General features: G+C 33.7%; 1 protein-coding gene across 6 annotated transcripts in view; it reads right to left on the reverse strand.

Annotated features, from left to right (window-relative positions):
* LOC128891870 (heparan sulfate glucosamine 3-O-sulfotransferase 1) overlaps positions 1–27,447 on the reverse strand; it is a 204,030-nt gene that overhangs the window by 71,105 nt on the left and 105,478 nt on the right. For all 6 annotated transcript variants that reach the window (XR_008460937.1, XR_008460938.1, XM_054151787.1 and 3 more), the window contains one exon: positions 25,720–25,811. The gene's annotated coding sequence lies outside the window, so the exon portion shown is untranslated. The remainder of the gene's footprint in view (positions 1–25,719; positions 25,812–27,447) is intronic.

A 27,447-nucleotide genomic window follows, 5' to 3' on the forward strand; every position in this document is an offset into this window, starting at 1 on the left:
TATATATATATATATATATATATATATATATATATATATATATGGATTTATTTAATTGTATTTAACTTATTAAATTTAACTCTTATACTAAATTGATTGTGAGAAAAAAGAAAAATGAGTCTTTGGAGGAATTGCTACTTATATTGGCTAAATATTTTAATCAGTCAATTTTTCTTTTTCTAAAGGAATATATGAAATTAAGCATTTGCGAAATGTATTGTAGGGAGAAAATGAAATAAGTCTTTACAAGAATTCCTAGTTATATTCCTATTCTAACCCATGTTTAAAACTAAACATTATCATGGCATCGCTATATTTTTAACGCATAATAGATCTCTCTTAAAATTAATATTTCTTCAAACAAATTCTTTTTGATAGATATTATGTTGAAGATTATTTTTTTCGTAATTTGGAATAAAAAATTAACAAAAGATTAATTCGTTGTCTGAGAACCCGTTAATTCAAATGAATTAATATCAAATTCCGTAATTTACAAAAACGTTCCATAATTCTACTTTTACAGTATTTTGATAATAACCCGAGCCCAGTAGGTTGAAACGTCATTAAAAAGCTCATAATTAAGCCCGAGTTTATATCTTTTTCAAAATTTCGCGTCGACAAGGAACACCACAACGCAAATTTTTTCTACGAAACAAAAGAGCCTGGCGAATTTCGAAATTTTACGTCAATTTCATGTTAATTTCGCGACGCGTGTTTAAATTAAAATCGACGTCGCAAAAGGCTTCTAAAAGAATGTACATTCACAACGGAAATTGTCGAAAAAAAGGTCGCGAGCCGGTTATTCCTGGGAAAATTAGCTTGGCTCCAAAAATAGAAGGAAAAATGTTTTATGTGCCGGCGAAATTCCCGCAAGGCAGCAATTCATGTACACGGTGGTCTCGTAAAAACAGAGCGGGACGACGAATTTCGTATCGAAACTATTAAATTATCTTTGATCTCGGGCGAAGAAGCGGCAAACCTTTGACTTGGCGACGATTTACCGCGCAAAGATGACTCTCGGTTGGCGATTAATCAGAACCCGAGATAACTTCAAAGCCGTCAGGTGTATCTTAACTCTTTCGTCAGGCTGCGAGTTCCTAAAGCCTATAAATAACACCTTGGAAATGTGCATTTCCTTATTTTCGCGATATCAAAACATCACCTTTGACGTGGCAGCTTTGACACGTGCAAGTTCTCGAGTACCAGGTTTGACTTTCAGTCAACGGAAAAGGGTGGATTATACTGGGCGGTGGAAAAAGAGTTGTTAATTTTTTGGAAGACTCAGTACTCATTTAAAGAATTTAAAAAATTCTTTATGTGGAGTCTTTCGATTTAAAAGGGAGAGTAATCTGACATCTAATGGTTTAAATTGTAATTATTAGATTGACCAGTCTTCACGGTGAGAATTTAGGTGGAAGTTGCAGTGGCAAAGGAGATTTTGAAGTTTAATAAATCAGAGAACAGACAACCGAGAGGGGGAGTAAATTCTCTCAACCAAGAGCCATGTTTCAACACTTTACCAAAGAGATCACTTGCAAATCCGAGGTGAACCTCTTCTTGCTTTCGCAAGTTCTTTACTATGGAAGACTTGCAAACTTGCTATTCATCTATAATTTATCCTGTGGATCCTTCTGAGCAAACAATAAGAATTTGACACATTTTAGAATTCTTAATTTTGGATTCAACTGGTTTTATTTGACTTCTAATGAACTAGCAAAGTATCGACCATGTCTTCCTTTCGATACATGAAAAGTTCTACCATTTTATATGCTGAAATAAAAGCGAGACTCTAGACCTTGCTTTGTTTGCCAGGAATAATGACAAAGCATAGAATTTACGGTATAGGATAAAATGTAAAGTTAATGCAAGAATTACGAGAGAAATTGCAGGGCTTTGTTTGCTGAAATAAAAATAATCGTTGAGTTTTTCCTTTGTTTGCTAAAAAAAGTAGTATAAGAGGAAAGTTTTATCTACCGATAGAAAATTGGTATAAAGCGTGGAATGCAATATTAATTGTGAAATTGTAGGAACAATTGCATTGGTTTGTTTGCTGAAATAAGAACAAGAACATAGGTTTTACTTTGTTTTATATAAAATATGGGATATTCAATAGAGAATAGGAAATATGAAATATTCAATACAGAATATTTGCTATACAATATACAACATAGAATATAAAATATTGATTTTACAGATAATGTATCCTTTTAAGAAAACCGTATATCACTTTCATTCGTCGTCTACGTAAGTAAATATACAGTGGGTGTATAAAGTAATCATACACTGATTAAGTTCCAAAAAAACTATGTAAAATTGTAATTTATTAACTTATTTTTAATAATGAGTGACATTCTACATATTCTCGGAAATCTTTAGAATAGATAGAGTACAAAAAAAAATAGCTATTTATGTAAGTTGCGAAATTAATAAGAAAAAAACAATTAATCGATAGAAATATTGAAGCACTAAGTATTCGCACGACTGTTTAATTTTTAAAACTTCATTAAAAGAAAAGAAATTTACATTGATTTATAAGTATATAATATTCACATCGTGCATTAATATAAATAAGGACATTCATTTATAAGTATATAATAGTTCCTTTTGATTTTATAATTATTGCAACTCTTCTAAGCATTAAATTAACTAAATTATTAGTTATTCAAAGTGGGATCTTCTTTCATTCTTCTATTAGAGCCTTTTTTAAAAATACTTTACTGGATATTTGATGTTTTGTAATTCGTACAAAGCAATAAATTAATGTATACATGTTACAAACTCTACTCTAAATGGTTCGTCATAAGAATCATACAAATACTTATTGCTTCTATATTTTCACTCACTTTTCGCATTTTTTTGTTAATTTCACAAATTATATTAACTAGTAAATGTTGTTTGGACTATATCTATCTTACAGATTCCCGAGAATATGTAAAATGTCATTGATTATAAAAAAAGAAATTAAGAAAACTACAATTTCACAAAAAAGTTTTTTGGGAACTTGATCGGTGTACGAATACATTCTACAATTCCACTGTACGTAAATCCTGTTACATCACTGTATGTACAATAAAGAGTTACTCGCAGCTGACCTGCCATCGCTTGTTCTTAAAGTCCTATTTTTACCTTCTCTTTGGTGTCACGAAGAAGGTTACGATAGAAGGTGCACGTCTGTTATATCAGAGGACATTTACAGAGGCGGATTCTTTCAGCTCGTCCCTTTTGTCACGTCAGTGCCACATTAATCGTTCCTGCAAGTAAAACTTCTTTCGGGCGAACAGAAAAGAAGAACTTCGGAGCCTTGAATGACGGAGTTCGTTATCGATTTCAAGGGAGTCTGCATCCTAATGAGATTGAGGGAATTGTTAACGAAGACAAATTTATACAGAGCCTGGAAGGCTACTTTCATCTTACAAATTGAAACAATCTTGAAATTTAAAAGATTTTGTTGCAATTAGTACAAATTTAGTGGAATATTTGCAAAATATTTCTAATACTCCGGAGTTGAAACTTCGTAAAAGACGCGATTCTTTTGCATTAAATATATTTTGAATAATATTCACAGTATTTTCTAATATAACGTACTTGTTACGGATGGAATTAGAGTATCGGCGAGATTTAGGTATCGCGTCGCTCCTTTGTGATTATGTATGCAAAGGGTTAATATTGTCTGGGATACAATACAACTTATTCGTGTCTGACCATTTCTCGCCAATTCTACTTACGGAGTTCGTTAACCCTTTGCACTTCTTCTTGTAATATGCTAGGTTTGTTGTTTGAATTGTTTTGTATTATAATTGGTTAATTTTTTGTATTATAATTGATAAATTGAAGGTGACCATAGGCATAAATGGCGAAAACTTTGAAAAACAATTATATTATTCTATAACTATTCCGTGACAAGTAATCATTAAATTTCTCATCATGATTCGTATTCAGAAAAGAGCAGAGTCAAAGTAGAAATGTTCATTTTTACAAAACGAGTGCGCACACCTGATAAAGCGCCCCTGACTTTTTAGCTTGGTTTGTTGAAGTGTCCTCGATTTTTATTAACTCCGTGCCCCATGATCCCTGCAACTAAATACTAATGTAACGAGAACAAAAGCATACTTGGACAGTTTTTACGATAATGATACTTTTGCATTAACGCGCATTCCAGGCGTTGGTATAGAGAACTAAATAGTCGTTTTACATAACAATGGCCACGGCTGGTTACATCAGGCGATAAATCTACGGTGGGATCTAGCTTGTCCGGAACAATGGAGTCACACTCCTGCTTTCAGCATCGTGTTCCAGACTTTTCTAGCACTTTGTATGAACGAAAACTTTTAATTGAAATGTATGTAAGCATACTTTATAAGTAAGATTGATAAGTAAATGTAGAATCGGTGTTGAGTAATTTTACAACAATTATATTAATCAGGTTGGACGTAATCGATTTCAAGTTGGTCAAACGAAGCTTTACAATAAATTTCGTTGCATGATAATAATTTTGTGTACACTTCGAATTTTTCATTTATTTGATAATTTAAGGCTACTTGTACTGGTACACAAAGGTTCCTTGTATTTATTTTGTTTAACCAAATAAATATTACAATTTCTCAATTAATTTTATATTTTATATTCTATAATTTATAATCAATGTTTTCTATTCAATATTTAATAATGAATTAATATAGTTCATACACAAAGCCATTGAATAGATTTTGAAAAAATGTTTCACTGTTACTTTTAATTGAGAAATAAACCTTTCAATAAATCTTTAATTTTGTACTAATTACTATTTATTTTATTTCATTTTATTTCACAATCCATTTGTACATTTATGATTTTTACTAACTAATTAAATCTTTCTCACGCACAAAGTAATAATACTGTTAAGAAGAAATTATTTTGTTTAGCCTTTCAGTGCAAATATGACCTTCCCTGCATCCCTGAATTTGTACATTTTTGCTTTGTTTATTTCCAATCACACAAGTTACCAATGGAATAAATAACATCACATTTAAACATGTTTAACGGTTATCACTGACATTAACTTCAAGGGTACGATTCAATATGAAACGAAGCAAACTTCCGTAACCTTAACATAAGATAAAATGGATGCTTTCAAGACAAAAGAAATGTCAAGAAAAAACGAAGAGGAATCGCGAAGGGTTTTCGTCGAACGTATCCTAAAGGCATGGTATTCCTTAATTAGACTGTCAAGTGCATTCCATCAACTTGGCTGGCCTTTGCTCCACTCGTCTGATACAAGTCGACCTATTTTCCGGTAAGTTGACAATTACAATCCCTTCGACTAACGATGGCCCTCTGACGCAACCTTAGATTCTGTCGTCTTTCACACTTGACACTGACATTTTCAATCAACATCGAAGATTAAGTAATGCTACGAAAACATTTAGTCTGCCCTCGTTCGGGCTGATCAACCTTGAGATAGATATTTCAAGCAACCCTCTCTTCTTTGTGCAACTTTATTTTAAGTGGCATACTTCATCATGACGATTTATCGATCGATATCGGAAATTCTAATCTAAACAGTTACCGTAAAGATAAATAATGAAATCGCAGCTAATAATTGGCAGTCGACAATTGACTGAGGATTGAGGATTGGAAATTGAAAATTGGAATGTGAAAATTAGTAATGGAAGCTTGCGAGTTAAAAATTTAGTGAACGTTCAGAACTGAAGATTAAGACTAGAAAATTAAGAATTATAAATTAAAAATTAAAATTGGGACTTGAAGATTTAGAATAGAATTTGTGAATAGATAATTAAGTATTGACAATTGAACAATGAAAATTGAAAACTGGACGTTGATAAGTAATAATTGACTAAATGGAAAAAATTCATTATTTCTTTGGTTATCGCTAATTATCTGCCATTAGATTGAAGTATTTATTAAACCGTACAAATCAGTTTACTTTGAAATTCAGCATTTTTAATTATTCACCTACATTTTAACTTGAATAAAACAAATACAAGAAAGAATGACTACTAGTGAAATTGCTCCTCTTTTGGATTTCTACTATTTATTTACTCTTATACAATGTCTTTATTACGCAAAGTTTGTAGTACTGAGGAAGTATACGAAAGGAGCAAGATGCAGGCAAAATGCTGCTCGGAAACCCAACTTTAAATTGAAAATTGCTACCACGTCTTTGGACATTTACATTAAGTTATACAAGCAGTGTAAAGCACGAATGAGAGCGATTAATAAATCACATCGATAGAATTTTAAAACTGCAGGTATGTTAGATACACAAGAGTGAAAATACGTCTCTGTAACTACTTTACTGTCTGACTATAACTTGACTTTTCTCCTTATTTCCGTTTCTGCCGCTAAACTATTTATGTACGAAACACAACTCTACGAAACAATGTTTCTAGGAGTCCCTGGAATAGATATAGTCATGACAAGCTCTTATATATATCATTTGTGGGAAATAAGAAGAAATAATAAATAAAGAAAAAGGTAGAAATTAATAGAACTTGTGGTTTCAATAAAAAAAAGCATCATGCGTGTGATCATCATCATTGTGACTAACTGGAATTCAATGAAATCAAATTATTTAATTGAAAATCGACATATGGACATCTTCTTGTTTATTTCAATCAGAATTGCCGCAATAAAATTTTAATTAAACGAATTGGCATGAAAGTGAGCAACGCTTTCACATTGTACGATCTGCAAAATATAAAGCTTGGTACGGTACAATTATTTCATTAAAATAGTAGACATTACTAACAAAGAAATCTGAAATTTTACAAATCGGAATTTCAAGTGGAATTACATTACGACATCAGTGAGAGAGAGATGATTATGTCTTAAAACTGAACCAATCTAATTACATGTAATTTTTAAAAATTGTCTGAATGCCTGGGTTCTCTATTTTTCTTTTTGTATTAAATTATAAGAGTTCTTAATGAATAAAATTGTATTAACCTAAGATCACAATGGAATAGGATTGTATTTTAATAACTTAGAATTTTAATTAATTTAATTTAATTTAATTTAAAATACAATTATAATAACCTAATATTGTATTTAAATAAAATTCGAATAACTTTAATTCCTGTTTGATTGTAATTATAATAATGTGAAATTGTAATTGATTAAAATTATGATAACGTGAAATTATATATTTGAACACAATTACATTTATTTGACATTGTAACTGTTTAAAATGACATACTTGTAATTATAATTCAATAAATATATAATACATAATTCTAATTATTATTATTTACTTTCAGAAGTTTCTCTCCTTGCATTTGAAAGATTAATCACAATCAACCATAAGTGATTCATAACATCCGAGAAAGTTGCAAATTCTATTTGACATTTAGACTGATCGTCGAGTGTCGCGATCGAATGTAACATAACCGATAGAAATCGATACGACGGACGGATATCCTGCTAAGTTTAAAGACATCCCTTGGCGCGATTCGATACAAGGACATAAACACTCGACGCTGCATCGAGAGAATCGAACGGTAAGTCCCCGTACCGAACCTATCCGCCAATCAAAACATCCTCACAATACGTCCACGGTTCGGCGAATTGCTTCTACCCTTCTTTAAACGCCGCGAACGTTTCCACGTTTTCCTTTCGTTTCCTCCCGTTTAAAAGTTTATTCAGGAATTCAATTATAACAATTGGATCGCGCATTACCAGGATCCAAATTCAATTTACGCGAAGGGTTGAAGCTGAACAGCCACCCGGCATCGGACAATTAAATGGATTGCGGGGCTCGGACAGCGTCGGTGTATAAAACCGATGGTTTCTGTAACTCTTTTTACAGAAGAAACGGGAAACGACGGGGGGGGGGGGGGTTAGAAAGGGAAACTCTGAGAATAGTTACAGAAATTGCGACGAAGAAGCGAGCCAGCAGTTGCATTAAAAATTTCAATAACACGTTTTCCTCGACGCCACCGAGAACTTCATAGACGTACGATACTCCAGCTTCTACTCCAGAAACTCCAACTTCTGTAAAACATCCACGAAGAATTGTCGGCACTTAGTAACCTTTTTAGAAAGACGGAATTTATAAGACTGTGCAAGGAGTATTATGATCTTCTCAATTGTAGTCGTTATAAAGTTTAAAGGAGTGTATTACTGTTTATATGAGGTATACGTAAATGAAGGAAAACTGAATACAACTAGAGAAGAGTCCAATCGTATTAACGTCGGTTGGCGATTGTACCCGACACTCATTCGTGCGCGATCACCGGATGCAAATTAAATTCCGCGGCTGTGGTCGTAAGGCCCAGCTTACTAGCAAATTGGTGAAGTTCAACGACCCAAACGCACGTAATTTTTCATGACCGTCTGTTCGCGCAACGTGTATCCCGATAAAACTGTACATTTTCATCAAAAATTTCATCCCATCTCTCGTCTGATTTTTTTTTTTTTTTTTTTTTTGTTATCAAAGGTACCGAGGGCGTTGTGAATTTTGAAGTCGGATCCAGCGGCTGAATGGACAACGGATTCACCGGGAACGCCAGACGTAACTTAAAACGAGGGAAAAAAAAGCACACAGACGGTTCCACGCGAGAGTTCAAATGTCTTTCTCCATTCTCAGTGGGGAACAAATTACCGTGGCGCTGAACAATGGCCATTGTTACGAATATTATTGCAACAAGCACCCACTCGTCGCGGCTTCATGTCCCGGGCATTCATCAAACCCGGACGCGAGAGCAAATCGTGAATTGATCTATTTTCTTTGTTACGTTTCTTTCACTTTTCCCTCGAGGATCGTTCGCTTTTCGCCGCGGGTTGCAGCAGATGGTTAAACGAAGACGAGATCGCACGTGGCGCAACATTTGAATCGAATGTATTTGCGATTTTGGACAAACTTATTGCGTTGTTGAACACTATTAAAAAATTGACAAATTTCAAGGTTTATTATGGTATAGAAATTCATAAAAAAAAAATGGTTGCGACAGTGTGTACATCGAAGCTTCAATTTCTATAGGGATTATCTTTGTTGATTTTTTCGGTGCGAAACGAGTGAAATCCCCTTTAAAGAGGGAGTTGTGAGAGTGTAAAAATAATATGTAGTTCCATAAATGCTGCAATAGCATCGCTTGAATACTATCAGAAAATTAACGAATTTCAAAATGATAATGTTGGATTACCGGGAATATCTTTGTTGGTCTTCTCGGTGTAAAAACGATGGAATCCTTCTTGAAAGAGAACGTTGTGACATATCAAAAACTTCACAGTGTTTGACGAACGCTGTAAAATGTATAGCATCGTTTGAATACTATCAGAAAATTAACGAATTTCAAAATGATAATGTTGGATTAGAATTGATCAAAAATGATTGCAACAACGTATACATCGAAGCTTCAACATCCTCGGGGATTATCTTTGTTGAGCCTTTTGATGTTAGAGGGGTCAAATCCCATTCCAAGAGGAAGTTGTGAGATCGTAAAAGGTGGACAATCTTTTACAAGTGTAGAAGTGTTGACAAATTTATTGCATCGTTTGAATACTGTCCGAAGTTTTTCGAACTTCGAAGTTTTAAAATTGTACGAGAAGTTATGAAAAATGGTTGTAACTACATAGATTGAAGCTCGAATTTCCTCAAGGGATAACTTTTGTTGGTCCTTTTGATACCAAAAGGATGGAATTCTAAAATAAATGAAGAAATTTCTGTCATTTTTTGTTAGTTTTGTTTAAATGGCTTCACTTCCCAATACAAATACTAAAAAATTGTTCCTAAGCCTCCATGGTATTGATTTTGTTTACTTCAGTAACAAACGAAAAATTTTTACTCTAGAGAGTAAACTCAGTCAACTCTAGAGAGTTGTTTGAAACAGAGATGTATGTTAAAAATTCTAGGTTACTGTGGTTAACACGAATATCAATTACTCCTAATACAGTCATAGAAGTGTAGTTACAATTACGCCAGTTACACGTTATAGTAGCCAAAGTGGCATTGTAAGTTGGCGACCTTAAAGGAACTTTCAATCTATGCAGAGTGGCCTTGGTCTGATGTATAGCCGCAGTTTTACATTACAATAATGACTTTATTTGGTGACACGAAGATACGTGTGCTTGTGTGGATTAATAAAGGCTGTGCGTTGAAAGAAATAAAGTGAGCTGTAAGAAAGAGAACATGAATATTTATGTATATGATAATATGTATAATTATATATATGAGGAGAAGGTTGTGAAATGCAAGAGATTAAGGGGAAGTTTAGCGTGATGTATACGTAATTGTGCTTAATACTAATTCTCCATTACAACCCTTTCTAATTTTTATTTAAGCATACCTAGAAAGAGTGGTTACTGGTGATAAATATTTTAATAAATTCAAAAATAAGTCAGTAAAAATAAGTTAAAAATACAAAATAACAGAATTGTGTTTGAGTTATTTGCTGAGTAAATTGTTGCTTGAGTAATTGCTAAGAATACGAAGAAACTAACATGTTAATTAATTAAGTCTTTATTAGAGAACATGAAGATAAATTTTGCTTAATTTTTTTATGTAATCTTTAATTCTCTTTAAGATTCGCTTAAAATAATGTTTACAATTCTTACAAATTACTCATATGTTTTACAAAAATCAAAAAATTGCAACAGATATTCTTTAAAACCAAATTTAAATTTAGAGATAAGAATATTAAACTTAATTATGTTACTATATGCATTGCAAATATTCAATTTAAAGTTTCAGATTATTATACCAATGTTTTTAACCGGCTTCGAAAAGGAGGAGGTTACTCAATTCGACATGTATATATATATTTTTTTTTTAATGTATGTTTCGAGAAATGTTTCGAGAGAACAATACTTTGTCACGAATAATAGCGAGCTAATGGCTGCGAACGTGAAATAAGATCTTTAGATATAAAAAGTGTAAAGTGTAGAGTGTAAAGTGTCAAGTGTAAAGTGTAAATTGCAACAGTGGAAAAGTGTAAAGTGGAAAAGTGTTCCTTAACCTTTTCATGCTCACATTGTATTATAATATTCGATGCGCATCAGTATTAAGAAACTTATTATTACAATGAATAACTGTACGTTTTCCTTTTGAAGACATTAGTTCTAGACTTTAGTAGAAGACTGAAGTTCTTTTAAATATAGGATAATAATGTCAAATCAGGAGATTCGATATTTTATATTGTGAAGAAGATAATACCTTTGAAACTCTCATACAAGAATCTTAGAACAACCATACCTCCAATAAATTATTCTAGTTTGTCACTTTGTTAATTCATTATTCCCTTGAATAGCGAAAGCTTGAGCATTTAAGATATATCAATAACACGAATTACTCTTCTCCTATAAATTAAATATAGCTATCCATTATTCCCCACGTGTCCAGACGTTAGAAACCCACTGCATATATTCTTCTATGATTTGCTAAACTTAATAAACCGTTTTAAAACAATATCCAATGAAGCCTTTCAACATAATAATAAAAGAAGCTCCAACTATAAAGAATACTGACTATGGTAAGTGTGCTCATGTAAATTTCCTGACAACACCAACTAAACAATTTAAATTACATTTAAGAACAAATTCTCTCCTCCAATTTCACTATCTTTACAACAAAACAGATCAATATGCGTTAAAAAAAATAATATCCACCGCCTCCAAGCGTTCCCACGAAGACACTTGCATAATTACCTTCCCTAGGTACAGCGTGGAACAGAATAAATTGTCGAATGGAGTTGAATTCATCCCCTTCCCCCCTGTCGGATGTCCTCCCGCGTTTCGTGCAAACGAGCCCGCAGAATAACGACTCGTACGATCGGTAACAAAGGCAAACGTACAAAAGAAATTCTGAGAACAGAAACAAGAAGAAGAACGCGGTAGGAAAACGGGTACCCCAAGGTCCTCATCCTCGTTCGTCCCGGCCACGTTCCAGTTCCGTAGACATTCATCCGTAAAACCAAAGTTTCGTGACTTTATGCAAATTCGCGGGACAACTTTTAATATCTACACTGGCTGCCCTTTACATTGGACGTTGGCGTGTCCCAGAAAATATTCGCGTTTCAGGTGTTCTGCTTCCTGTCCTTTATAAACAGGTGCTTAGAGGACATTGGAGATTGTGAGAGTTGATTGAAAATATTTTTAAAGGGATAAGGTTTGTTTTAGATAAGCGACAAGAGTGCGATACGAGTAGAAACGTACTAAAGGCTTTAACTTCAGATATCACGTACACACATGTTGCCGTAAGGTTTGGAAAGGTTACTAAGGAAGGGAAAACTATGGTCTTTCGTGGAATTTAGAGAACAATACAAAGAATATAAAAGAATGCAGAAAAACGAAGTTACTAGATTCAGTTTTAAAATACCCCAGTAGTATCGAATATTAAAATTGTATCCGATTGTCTAATGGCGCAAAAAGCTTAGTATTTCTGTATCAGGCACCTCAGCCTCAACCAAAATACAAATATAACAGTTTTAAACTAAAAAGACATGAAAGCATAGTGCACTTTTTTGCAATTAGTAGGTAGTATTTTCTTGCGGTGACTTGTTTCTAACTATTTTTATATGTAATATTGATTTATATTTAAGTAAGTGCACCTTGGTCATTTTTGTAAAAATAACTCGTGTAGTTTTATAATCAATTCGTGACGTAACACGCAGCCTATCAATTTCAGAATGCTTCGGTGTTCTAATATTGTCCGTCAAGCGTAACCTGCGACCTTACTCCGTTCACTTGGTATCCTCCTTTCTCACAATCAGCCTTGAACGTTCATTTTTGGAACTGAATTCGACAAACGTGACGACCCGAACCGATCCAAGTTCTATTTACAACCAGAATACCTGCGCCGGGGTTTACGGGAATACGCGGAATAATAATATCTCCGTGAAATCGATAAATGTCATCCCGTGGGATAATTTCCCGTTCGAGATGAGAATTGGAGACGTCGGAACTCGGTCGCAACAGTTGTCGAGGAAATTTAGAATTCGGAATCTATTTGCATCGATTTTCACACGTTTAAGTGCGCTTAACAATTCGGCGACTTCGAAATAGCAATGAATAGCCAAAAGGAACTTTCATTTCTAGAAAAGAAGGCGGAACTTTATCTGTTTAATCTAAAAAAGTATTCCTCCCCTGTAATGACTTGAAAGAGCAAATTCAAAAAAAAGAAATAAAGAATATAGAAAACACAGAATGAATTTGAAAACTTCGTTTCTTCTTCCAGAAATCAAAATTTCTATAAATTATTGTTTTTATACTAATTGGTTTTAACCTTCATGCGGGTAATTAATTATTGTTTAATTCGAAAATGTTTTGCTGTGATATTAAACTACCGTAGAATTTAATTCCTTCTTCATATGTTTAGGTGTATATTTAAATTTACCAATTCTAAAATAACCATCAATTACCACAAGGAACTTTCATTATATTTTTATAAAAGAAAGTGGAATTTTATCTATTTAATCTTCCAAAAAACATTATCTCCCTGTGATGTTTTCTGTAATATCAAAATTAAAAAGAATGCAGGATTTGGATACATTGTGTCTCTTTTCCAGAAATCAATATTTCCATAAATTGTTCCTTTCATACAAGCTCGAGTCGAATCACGTAGCTGGACGAATATTGTTCAATTCGAAGGTACTCAACCGTGACATTAAACTGTCACAGAATTTAATTTCACCTTCTTGCAATTGCTAGGGGAACGAAACCTAAAGCGGCTTAAAAAGTAAATTAATACCTTAATAATTGCAGAAAGTTTCATCGCGAAAGGATTTCGAACTGAAATTCTCCTGACCGTTATGACACGGTACTTTAATCCTGTTACCCAGCTCGTGAACTTATTTAACCGTTTTATAACTTTTCTGTCAATATTATTATGGTCATAACAAAAGTAAATTACTCGTTGCATAATGGGGTAGAAGTAGATGCGGAGACGTATCTCTTCTCTCCTGAAAGAAAAATTTCGAGATGGAATTTATAATTGTGGTAATTGAACGCGAAATAAATTAAATAAAAATAAAAACTATATCTTGCATTTAGTATTGAATTTTATTATGTGGTTCTAAATTTTTCTCACCAAGAAAAAAAAATATACTTCAAGTGACTCGAAATATCTGAGATGTAGTTAATGTAATCGAGTTAAAAGATTAGGATATTTATCTGAATTTTAATAATTATAATAATAATATTTATTCACATTCTATACCAACATCTATTCAATGATTTTTAGAATAAAGATAATTATTTAATACAAAATATTAAGCATTCGAGGATGAAAATATTATTTTGAAGTTTCTTGTTGCATTAGTTCTGAGTGACATAAATAACAATAGACATTGTATTGTCGTGTTAAATTAAGAAAGAGCCAGCAACTTTCTTTAACGTTCTCAAATAATTAACAAGAACAGATCGGACAATAAATTCACTTTTATACGTTTCGGTCCATCTACTGGGATAACGATCCAACTTTATTTTTGATAAATGTGATTTCTTTAAAATAAAAAATATGTTTTCTACAAGAAGAACATTACTTTAAACTTCGAAGCCTTTTAATTTCCAATACTTTTAAATAGGTATCAGTGGGATAACAATCTCAAACATAATCATTTGTCAACGAGGAGTATTTTCTATTTAAAAAAATTAATTATCCCGGAGTAAACACTATTCTTAAAGTTTACATATATCGTAACGTGCAGTGAGTCTCGAGAGGTTTAGAAAGTGGCGGCAAAGCGCGGTGGAAAGGTATCCGGCAACCAAAAATAAAACTGAAGAGTTCAGTGAAAATTCAGGCTTAATCCCCCGCTGGGTACAACCTGCGCCGCAGGAGTTAGAAACGAGTATTAATTAGGCGCGAACGAGGGATGCCTGATTACACGTTCCGCGATGCTTTAAACGAACCGTGATTTCGTGCATCAGGGAAAAATTGCTTCTGAAACATTTCGCTCGAATCGAAGGAACCCTGAATGGCGGAGAAAAGAACTGGGACGCGTATGCGGCGGCCTGTGATTGGAATAAAGGATGAACCGATAAAAAGGGAAAGACAAAAAAAGAAGGCCAACATTCCCCGAATGATAAAATGCAACGGCAGCTTTGTTCTACCTTTTCGTTCGAAAAACGAATCCGACGCATGGTTAAAATATCGTTACGTTACACTGTTTGATGTTCCTTCTTCCCTTAAAGAGGACAAATTTGAAAATAAGGTTGCTAATTGTGACAGTTAAACACGAAAGGAATCGGATGAAAATAAAAATCATGTTCTGGAGTTGATATTAGATTTTATTATTTTACTATGAATTTTTCTCACCGAATGGAAAAATATTCTTTAGGTAGCTCAAGTTATTCGTGTATCATATTACGGGCACGTGAACTTTAATATTATAAATTCAACTGGAAAATAATTCATTTCTTAAATTTTTATTTTATTTCTTTTTAAAACGATATTTCTGTGGTAACTGGTGATATCTGATAAAACATAATATATTACAGAAAAGAGCTGTTCAAAATAATATTTCTTACGTTAAATATATCACATTTTCTGATTAAAGGATTAAATTTATTCTTCAATAATCACAAATAAATTTTGATGCAAATAAGATTCAAGTATTTTCAATTAATTATTAATTACTTAAAGAATATTTCGTGTTGTTCTATGTATGTAGCCAACAATTGTATACATTTAACATGTGTCAGAAAATATATTTGGTAACGTTCACTGTCATTAATTTTCTCACAATTCCTGTTTAAAAAACCACAGAAGTATGTAGATTTATAATCCTATGTTCTCTAAAATACCCTATAATTATTTCCGCAAGAACAACCTAATATTTTCTGTTCAAAAATTCATATCGTTCTCTTGAACTTCCTTGGTACTTTTGTCCGTATAATAATTGACGTTTCCCTACCAAGTTACCCAAAAAAAAAGCATCTTGACAAACGGAAGCCCAGCATAATCCGTGAAGAAATGTTCTCAGCGGTGTTATTTCCCAGGAATAGTAAAGTCCTCTTATGGTTCATCCTCTTCGTGCCCTGCGCCGCGGAAAAAGAGTTTTTCCTCGGCTGTACCGGGCGTGTCTCTCGAAACTTTATCTCTGGGTTCGGATTTTTATGCTTACGTCGCGAATAGTTCCCACCGGGTGGGGACGAAAATACGATTCCAAGTTCATCCGGAATTTCGTTCTTGCAACCGCGTGGAAACGTTTTGTCCCTCCCAGCGACGAGTAAGAAGTCGGTAGTTTCTCCCCATCGTTATTTCGAGGAACATCGCTCTTCCGTTTCAAAATTTTCCGCGACTTCTTACGCCGGTACACGCTGACCGAATTATTTGCCGCCCCGCGAATCTATAAAAATAGGACGCGAGCCATGTTCGCGACGCGACGGAAATTCATCTTTTTGTCCATAAAATGCGTTTTCTTGATAGAATTGCTATTAATCGTTGCTTTCTGTCACGCGAAACCTTGATCAATGGTGTCACCCCCCCTCCACCCCCGCCCCCGAAAATTCTGAATACGAATTCTGTCCAGAGCCGCATCTCCGCAACTCCAATAACTGTACAATACTGTACATAACTGTACCGCGCCGGTTCTTCGATAGGTTAACAACGAACATTTTGAATAAAAGTTCGATGGTGTCGAGCGAAGAATTTATTGGTTTCTATAAAAGTTTCGAAAGTGTTCTTCTTCCGTAAAAAACAAGAACTGAAGTTATTTTGTGAGTTTTTTGCAGCAAAATATATTTTTTTTTTTTCATATTTTTATAGTACATCTGAGACATTCAGTTGTAAAAATATAAAACGAGTTTTTATATGAAAAAGAAATATATCTCGTGTAAATGAGTTTAACAGTAATATTAAGAACTGTTAAGTAAACGTGCGTATCTGTTTATATTTGATTGTCAACTATCGTTTTGAATTGGTATATTAGCGTGAGGTGACGAAGAATTACGTTGTTGTAGAATTGAAAAACACAGCGAACAATGGATCAAAGTCAAAGCGCAGCGTGTACATTTCCCATGCGAATTTAAACTGCGATCCAACGAAGTGACGTTTGTTCGTAATACCAAAACAGCTTTTCGAAAAAGAAGGTAGTTTTTCGTTGAATGGTTTGAAAAATTTCGAGTGAAAGGTTCGAACCGCTAAAATGTATAACATATTCGATTTCTTAACTAAAGAATGCATTCTTAACGAAATCAATGGGCTTCTTCCAAAGAATATCAATCCTCATTTCATTTTTATTTATTTATTTTCATTTAATTTTTAACCGACTTCGAAAAGGAGGCGATTACTCAATTCGACATGTATACTTTTTGTTTCGTTATATCTTCTTGAAAATGTAGTCAACGAATGGTTGAAGTTTTCACGATAAAAATTAGTCCAAACACGACCTCATACGGTCCCACTAAATTATTTTGAGTAACAATAAAACGAGAATCGTACAGCAAACACGTATAAATGAAAGTATTCCGAATACGGTCATGTTTATTCATTTTTATCGACATCACAGCGTCACTTCGTTGTTAATACTGTCACAAATGTTTAACGAACTTTATACAAATTTCTACGACTAGTTTAAATGATAGAAATAAACATTTAGAAGGATAGAATATTGGAATTTCTATTCAGAGTAATAAAAAGCTTATAAGGTAGAAGCCTGTAAGAGGATTCAAAATCAGCGCGGTGAGTGGTTGTTTGCGAAACGATGGAAAAACAAGTGTAAGCCGAGCTCGAGCGTACCGAATAGAAAGACGCGACAGGGGAAAAGCGAGGATGCACGAACGGTACACAAACCAGAGTCACATCGATAGGTCAGCGCACCTGTGCCAAATGTCCTGCGAAATAATGTTGCTAGAGCCACCCACTTTATTCCCTATACACGCGTGCGCATAACGCGCTCCACTGGACGAGAAAAGGGTTTAGAATTCAAACAGCACAGCGGAATGCAAATGGTGGCCGCACTGAAATAGAAAAGTGCATGTTTCGATTCGGGGCTGTAATTAAAATTCCTTTGCTTTTCAACAAAACCCACCGTTTTCTCCCTTTCAGAGACATTAGCGCACGGTACCGTACGACTTCTTGCATTATTCGTGAAAAGGAAAATTAAGCAGGAAATGTTTCAATTGTACGGGTAATGTGATAAAACGGTAATGAAAATGTTCGTTTGATTGCACTATTAATCTTGTAGAGTAGATCTGCTCTCGGCGCCAACGGAATTCCTTCACGTATAGTAATCGCTGAAGTTAAGAAGAGCGAAGATGCTTCAGACTTTCATGGAGTTACATTTAAATTTAAACGTGATGCTTGTCATGTTTAGAAAATAAAAATGTAGAGCTTATGAGCATAGTTCGTAATAAATCCTACTTTCGACTGCGAACCTTTCACAACCTTAGACAGTGAAATTACTTTCTAACACCAAAATGCAAATGATCCTAGATTCGAGACGAAGCAGAATATTGTGACGAATTCGAAACTGGGAAGTTCGGGCAATCTAACAACTGTTTCCATTCTTTTATTGCGCAAGCGAAGCGCAGAATACGACACTATGAATATTTTCGGAGAAAACAGGGGATCTGAATTACACGAGGCAAACTTTTCATTCTCTGACGCTCGAAACTTCCCATCCTGCATTTTATGCTGCTTTCGAAGTATCTTTTCCTTGAGAGAATGTTCACACTAACCGTCTCTGTGTAATGGATCCTAAAATTATGTCCCGGCGTCTCATCCACCGGATCTATAAATTTTAGTAATTGAAGTCTTCGTGTACTTCGTTTCATTTGAAGAAATAATTTCATGAAAAAATGAAGGAGAAATGATGAGAAATCGAAGGTAAACTTATTAGTAAGATACAAATGAGTCTAGAAATATATTTCAGTGTCTCATTTCGTTCCATTGTAAAAAAGAAAGTGTATTGTTTTATTTGATTTATTACTTTTTCTTCACTGAAAAATCGACGATTATCTTAACATATGTGACCCTTAATACTTTAATAATTGATAGTTAATACTTTAATGTAACAAAATAGTGGGTAAATATTTCTATTTAAACTGAAGTTATAAATATTTAAATGTGAAGGCAGAGAAATAATTTCTACACCTAATGATTCTATTAAATGATTTTATGTGACCCTTGAACGGGATCCAAATACATAACTTTGAATCTGTGCCTATCATTAAATTTCGCACGATTTAAAATAACAATCAGATTTTCTCGATCAAATAAATGTAAGAAAATAATTAATATTATATTTTCTCACGGGAAAGGTAGTCAAGGGTTGAAAATATTTGTTTCTCGTTCCTTAAAACTGGAAAACATATTAATATTTTGCATAAATGGATTCGATGTCGCGTCTCAAATAAATGTAACATGGTCGTTACTTTTTTCACTCTAATTTTTGTTTTTCAAGTAGCGTGAATAGAAGACACAATTTCCAAAGTATTCAGGGAAGGGAGCGAATGTTACAGTTGCAAATATTCTTTGACAGGTACACCGAGTCTAACTCAAGGCGAGGCGAGGCACGGCTACTTACAGTTCAACGGATTAAAAAGCTACAAAAAGGCTTTTGGTCTCGCGCTGGTGGTGACGGAATATAGCTGAAAGCCTCGTAGGCGTTATAAATTGAACGTGGGCGTGAAATTACGAGTCCCCGTGAATGAAAAAGAGTTCCCGTGATCAAGTTCTCGCTAAAAGGTCAGACGGAATATCCGTTGAATTTTAATCAAACATTATCGTCGTCAGTCTTAACTCGAAGCCCGTGAATTAAAGTTTTTACAAGCAATTGCGTTGTCTTTCATTCGAAGTCCACTCAAACGAACAAACGCGAGAAAATTAATACGAGAAACGGATAAAATAAGTATCTTGCACCTTTAATAAACAGCTTGTCTTTTTTAAAGGGATGGATAATATTTGAACTTTAACGAGGAATTAATTAATTACGTAATACATAGCAGATCTATAGAAAATATTGTTATATTTTATTATATGTATTAGGAATAAAAAGACGAAATGATTACCTAATACCATTGTGTTTTTTAAGAGCATGGATAAATATTCGTACTTTAATGATGAATAAATTAAACGCATGATTCAGAACTGATGTGTGGCATCACAGAACAAAATAAAACCTAAAATTATGTGATGATGAGTAAAATAAAGATTAAGAGTGTCTCTGATGAACTTTCTGTAAATTTGTAAATAGTTCATTTCATGTGTTTATGCTTTAGACTGTTATAAATTGAATATGAATTATTAAAGAGAAAGATTCGGGACAATGTAGATGCGAACGCGCCACCGGTCGTCATTTATCGGTGCCGATGTTTTATGAAGCAGTTGCCGGTTAATGGGCGCCCAGTCGAGATGTATGAAACCTTGTGTTGTGAATAAAGTATATAGTTATAGTTAAAATAGTAGTAATCAGTTCATTTTGTACCCACTAAAATCTATCAAATTATGTTTGTAATATGTTTCTACAGAGGCCTTGAAATGAGGTTAATATAAAATGAATAATAAATATTGCATTCAAGAAAAGTATTTTGATATAAAATTCAGACGGAATAAAAACTTATTTGTTAGAGGACCACGACAGGAAATTTAACTTATTAATTTTCATATTCAATGTTTATTTTTATTCATTCCTCATCATCACGATTCATAAACAATTGATGTGCCTAGAGCTGTAGAGTTTGCGTCAGAACTAGAACAATGCGCGATCAGCATACGTACATTTATTTTTATTGTTATTTTTCTAACTACATAGGTGGTACGTCTCGGCAGGAAAACTATCAACGGTGATATATTCCTTTGTAAAAACGAACCGTTCATCCAAACAGCTCGTTTGTTGTTGGTTTTGTAATGAATGGATCGTAGCCAGTTTATCTTCATTTCCATATATTTCAATTCACGACGCATTTCCCGCGTATTCAGCTGTCTAATTTTATAAATTCATTACGCAACGTTGGCTTTGCAATATGCTCAACGATCTTCACATGCGAAAATTACGACTGACGTAACGGCTCCTATACGTGGTTTGTCTAAAATCCGTAGAAATCGTCGTCTTTATTTCGTAATTTATTTATGATCGAATACAAACGTTTAAAAACTCGTATTTATTATGCAGAAATGGGCAAAACTCTAGGCTTCGAATAAATCTGAAGTTTGTCGATATGTTTGTCTCGTTTTTTCTTTTGAAGATTATCCAAAGAAGGAAACGAGACAAACAAATCGACAAACTTCAGATTTATTCGAAGCCTAGAGTTTTGCTCATCACTGTTATTATGTTGTATATTGTACGTTATGCATTACAACGAAAATGTGATTACAGTATATTATTGTTGGAATGTATATATGTGTATATAAAGTATATAAAACATCGCTTACACCCGATTAAGTAATAGGCAATAACTTCTCGTTTTGAGGATAGTTATTAGTATATTATTTTTAACTCGTAGCGTTAAGAGCTTCCCCGTCGCGATAGACTTAGCTCAAGCGCGCGTTCAATATTGAGAAACAGAGTATCTCAACGGGTGGGGAGCATGATCCGTCCGACGCGAAGGAACAATTATAAGAAGGTCAACGAAAGCATTGCGCAGTGAATACTTTTAAGAAATGTCCTAATAAACGAACCCTTCGTATTTAATGACTTTTATAAACGAATTCCACTAATATCTTGAATAGTCTATGCTTTAAGAAATCGTTCAATTTAGTATCAGGCTAGCTATCGTACCTAATTACAATCAGCACATTCTGCATAGACTGTCTTCGATATTAAAAATGAATCGCATGAATACAAATTTCTTAAACAATCCCTACGCTACATCCGTTCATTTTAATAATATAAATTTCTACGACTTCAGCGATACGAATTTCTTTTGTAACTTCCACAATAAGAATTCGTTTAACAGCATGCAAATATATATCATAGCCTGTAGTGTGTATATTTTCATCTCAGACTGTAGGACCATGGGGGAAAGAAACGAAAGCAGGACGAGTTGCAGGAGTCATTATCACCAGTCGACTCGTCTCAATTCGACAGAGCTCGTTGCCAACGTGTATTTCGTGGAAAAACCTGCTCGTTTCGGCAGCCTGTCGGGAATTCATCTTGGATCGCAAAAAACAGGAAACGAAAGAAAAAAAATGGACGAACCGGGTAGGAATAGCGGACGAAGAGAGGGGGGGGAGAGAGGTTCGTGTGGTTGTTCTTGAAACCAGCTAATTCTTCTGCAAGGCGTGATTGGCCTGGATGCGAGCCACGATCTGAATGTCACGTTTACCATCGACGAAAATTCGACTGGCATTGCCAAACACCACCGGCCATCGTCGGAAACGATGACCTAATTTTCATCGGTCATTTTTCGAATTCGATCATTTACAAAGTAAATAAAATAATCATCTTCGCCATAGCAAATGTGTAATTTGAAAAAATTATTATACAGGGTGAGGCATTTGAAACATGCCACCTGAATAATTCGCATACTTTTAGCGATAGAAATAAACAAGTGTCGGACAAGACTTGCTTCATTTCGAAGGGCATGTACCGTTGTCCCAATAACTTTTTTCATCGGTGAAAGTGTGGAGGAGATATGAAGGTCGATTCTGTTTTTTTTTTCTTTTAATTAATTAATTGATGTAGTGTCTTTACACATTCTGATAGAACATTTCAAAACGAATACAATGACCTATACTTGAAAGTCATTCATTCATAGTTATACAGGTCGATTCTAGTACAAAATAAATTTTTATATTTACAATTTATTCACCTGACATTTAGTTTAAAAAATCTTTACTGTTATTGAAAATGATTTTAGTATCAAGCAATTTTAAGACGTGTTACTGAAACCTGAATAAAGTATCCTAATAATTCTTTTGTAATATTTTTTTTAGACATATCGAATAAAAGATAGTATATACAACGGAATTATTATTATTAAGCATCTGCGATATTTAAGTATATACTCAGTGTTTGATGAAAAAACAAATTTCCTTAAAGAAAAATCACACCTAACTTTGAAAATATTTATTTGTTGATTTACGCAGATCGACTATTTTTTTTAATTACGATTGATTCTATAAATAGTAAAGCTTGAAATCCTTTTTTTAACGCTATCTGCAAGCCAACTACGTAATCCAGTCTAGTTGACCTAACTCAAATCCGAGTGCTTTGGATGTTAGCAGACCATAATGATTAATAGAGGTCCGATTGCTTCTGACTTGCTGTTTGCAGTATGAACCCTAGATGCTTCGATTGCTAATCTGACTGATCAATTAACCCTTGGAAGCGTGCGTACTTCCTGGTGTTCTGATTGCCTAACGATCGAATGATAAACACACGATTGTTTCAATATTTCCAGCATTCTTCTTTTCAAAATTCCTTGAATACTGGTAATTCACACTTTCAAAAGAGAATTTTAAGTAATTTTTACATCAGCAGAGCAAAATTTTATCTATCAATAAACATTGAAATTTTTATATTTTTAATTATATATTTATTTAAGTCTTATCAATGAATTGGTAAGATTTAGCTGATGAAAATGAGCCCAAACACGACTTTATTCGGATTACTTTTAGATATTCAAAATTAAATTTTCTTTTCAAAAACCATTTCAGTAATCCGAATAAGGTCATATTTGAACTCATTTTTATTAAGCAAACCTCGTTAATGCTCCGACGAGACTCTTATAAAGATCTAATAAAAAATGTAATATAAATTGTAAGTTTTATTTAGAAAGGAATTCATTACTATGTGTAGGCGATAATTTTGAAATCATATATTCGAGATTCAAAATTATAACGAAGATCCAAAATACGTTTCACCTTACTAAAAGTTAAAAATCTAACATAAATAATTCGAAACCTTTTTTATTATATAGTTTTACTCACAAACAATTGTCGATTAGACCATACATTTAAAATCTTCGCGTTTAATACGAAATTTGGCATTGCTCATAGATTTTAATTAAAACTAATAAAAACTAAAATAATAAAATGAATGATTGCTGCAAACATTCCAAGTGTAGATATTTCTTATTAATTTCCGTTACACTGCGCCTGATTTAAAAGCATAGTTATCTCTAAGGAGTTAAGAATTACCTGAAGGACCCAAGAATCGTTAAAAAGGATCGAAGGACATTATTGGCTGACATCGTTGGATTCTTCGACTTATAAAACGTTCCTGTAATTTCTGCTGCGATTTCATCCAATTACCGCTTCAAACGAAAGCGTTTGCCCGCGAAAGTGTCAGGAAGAAGATTGCTTCGTCACTAGGAGAATGTGAATCGAACGTCTTTGGTATCTATCTCTACGGAACGGGGTCGCAATGAGACTGAAATTCCTTATTCGCGACTTTCCAAGTGCAAGAAGAACGGACAAAGACGCTTACTTCGAGACTTTAGGCGTTTCCAGTGAAATTTCTCGTGAAACTGCTCTTGATAAGTCCTCAACTCACGCAAGTAATTCTTGAGCTTCCTAAAATTTGTGCAAATGCAATATATTGCGAGGAGAAATAGAAATCAGTCTCGAGTCCAGTGCTCAGAGGAATGGAACATTTTTATTGCTTTTCAACTCTCACTTTTAAACCAACTTCGAAAAACCTACAAACGTAATTGTTATGAAGTTAGTTTGGTGTTGTACAAGAGATGGCAATGCGGGAGAAAAATTGAGAAACGAAGAAGATCCACGAAAGTTATCTGTGAAATGAAATTGATTACAATTGATTATTACATCAGAACGCCATGAGAGAATTGAGCTTTGTTTGCTTGTACAGTTGCTTTTTCGTACAACTGGGCGAACCTTATTATTGCAGTAGTAATTGAATTTCAAGAATGAAACTGAATAATAGTTTATACAATTCTATTCGTATTCATCTTTGTTTTAAATACACTTCATTCTAATGAAAAAATTGTTTACAATAGGCAATAACTCTTTTTTTGAAAGTAGTTTTATTCACCGTTCCAACCCCTAATTGTGTCCTCTTCAAACAATCATTTTTTGTCAATCTCCGTGAAAAAGTTCCAGAAGAAAAATTGAACTCAAGAAAGAAGTACTTTGCGTACCATAGAAACTCTGCTCAGAATATCAACAGTATTGAACTGATTAACAAGCGATCTGACGATATCGTTGACCAAAAAAGGCGTTCAATATTAATTAAGAGTCTGTGAATGTATGAGCGCATAAATGAAAAAAAAAATAAACGAAATATCAACGATAAAATATATGTAACACTGTTTAGTAGATAAGACACTTTCGTTTCGATCTCAATTTTTTGTCTGAATGTGTACAAATATGAATGTACATAAATATCTACAGTTTGTTAATCGATTATAAATTTAAAAGATATTTTCCGGAGTATATAATGACGCAGGGTCCAAGGTGAATAATATTCATTACTCCTATACAGGAGTACCAGACACTTTGCCATTTAAAGTTCATTTTCCAAATATAGTATTCCCATGTTCTAGTCTAGTATTTTAAATATTCCCATGGGTCTAAAATGACCCCTGAATCACAGTGAGGGATATTCATTACTCTCGTCCACGTGTATCAGTGAATTTACTATCCCAGGTTCATTTTCTAAATGCAGTTCTCGTACATAAGAAGGTACACGGGATATGTTCCACTCCATCTCTACTTTCGTTGAATGCTGCTGAACTCTAAGCATCCAAGCTATCGACAAAGACGTATACAGAAAGAGGAACTCCACTCGACAGACAAACTGACGGAAGCTCTCCCAAGTCGATCCTTTTGTTGACTCTGCTATAAGGAAAAATTGAACGATGGATGAATAATAGACTCACCCTCTCCGGCTGTACTAGATGCTCGTCGCAGTCCTTGCATTAAAGACCGGTCAGTCGAGGTCCATGCAAGCTCGATGTTTATGCTCGAAACTCTGAAATCATTTACGAGACAAATCTGCTCAGTCATCTGCTCCAACCAAATTGTTCATGGTGTACGTTAACCCTTTTAAGTAAAGTGCGGATATTTATGCAAATTTCAATGGTATTTTTAATTACAGATTACTTTAGTATGAAACTACCATCTATACATGTACACCATAGAAAATAGTATTCTTTGTGTTTATCTTACGTAATCTTGAGTTTATCTCAACAAATAACTAATGATTCGGATGTTTATTAGATCGTTCCTTGAAAATGTGAATTTTACGAAAATGGGAGAGATTAATTATTTATCAAACACGTTCGTGTGAAATTCGTACAATTTTTATTATTTAATCTATTTCTTTCCATAATACACACATTACTGTCAAGGGTAACTAAAACTAGTTTTAATGAAAACAATCTTTCTTTTATAATGGAGTTCGATAAAGGAATTTATTTTGTAAAATCGACTCGAGTTGGTCTTCATAACGACATGCACGTGCTAAAGTAAAATTGATTTTGCTATCAGAATATAAATAAAAAATATATCCAAGTGGTTTTCGTGATGAAAGAGAAATTTGTTCTTTGCTTCATATAAAATCCTGATCTCTGTTGAAATATATGACAAAAGGAAGATTAAATGACGTATAATTTTTATAAATAAATACTAAATACTTGAAAAGACAGAATTAATTTCCACACCAAATATTTTCTTGAAGCTCTCTAGAGCTATTTTACTGAGACTGTGCTAACTCATCTTTCAAAAAGGGGCAAGTTAAACAACGAATTCATAATTAAGATCACTACAAAAATTACAATTAAATGTTAAAATAATCCTGCTAATGGTTGTTACTCTACGATGGAAACCAATCTCCCGATTAAAAATCCTTTTAGGTTTTTAATATTCGACATTGTGTTGTAAAACACTTTGCTCGTTGCTTTCACTTCCAGCGGCGAAACAAAACGGCTTGACAAGAACTGTAAGACGAAGATGTTTATTCTAGCCGCGTTGCAATGAAAACTACGAAAGAAGCAACGAGAACGGAGGATTTCTTTTCTACTCGGCCGGCAACATCGTCATGAATGTTCTTAATATCGCAGAGACGGAGGGGAAAAAGGTAACAAGAAAAACGCGAACCTAACGGCACTCTGAAAATTTTTAATCTCGAAGGAAAGACCTTCGGCGTACCGTTTGTCCAATTCCAGCACCATTAACTTCCGCATACGTTACTCTTTATTAAACTGACAAAGTTTCACCAGGCTGAATTTCAAACGAAAGAACGGTGTCCTTGTTCTTTTGGGAAAACCCCAAACTTTTCACACGTGAAACACAACCGTTTCTACAGCGATTTTTAAAGGACATGCCAAACATAAACAAATGCCGGATTATCAAATTATGTTCCATAGAAACTTAAGCAACGCCACTACAATGCAAAGAATTGATGTCTCATGTAATGGATGTATTGAACTTATATAGATATATTTAATTGATATTTGCATATATACTCGTATTTATTTTTGTATTTATACTTATACTCACATTTGTATTCATATTTGTTTTTATATTTACATCTTTGAAGTATTTTTATACATGTACTTTAATATATATGAAAATTACTGAAAATTTGCTCCAGAGAATTTATCAAA

Source organism: Hylaeus anthracinus, unplaced genomic scaffold (genome assembly GCF_026225885.1).
Source record: "Hylaeus anthracinus isolate JK02 unplaced genomic scaffold, UHH_iyHylAnth1.0_haploid 12002, whole genome shotgun sequence".
NCBI lineage: Eukaryota > Metazoa > Arthropoda > Insecta > Hymenoptera > Colletidae > Hylaeus > Hylaeus anthracinus.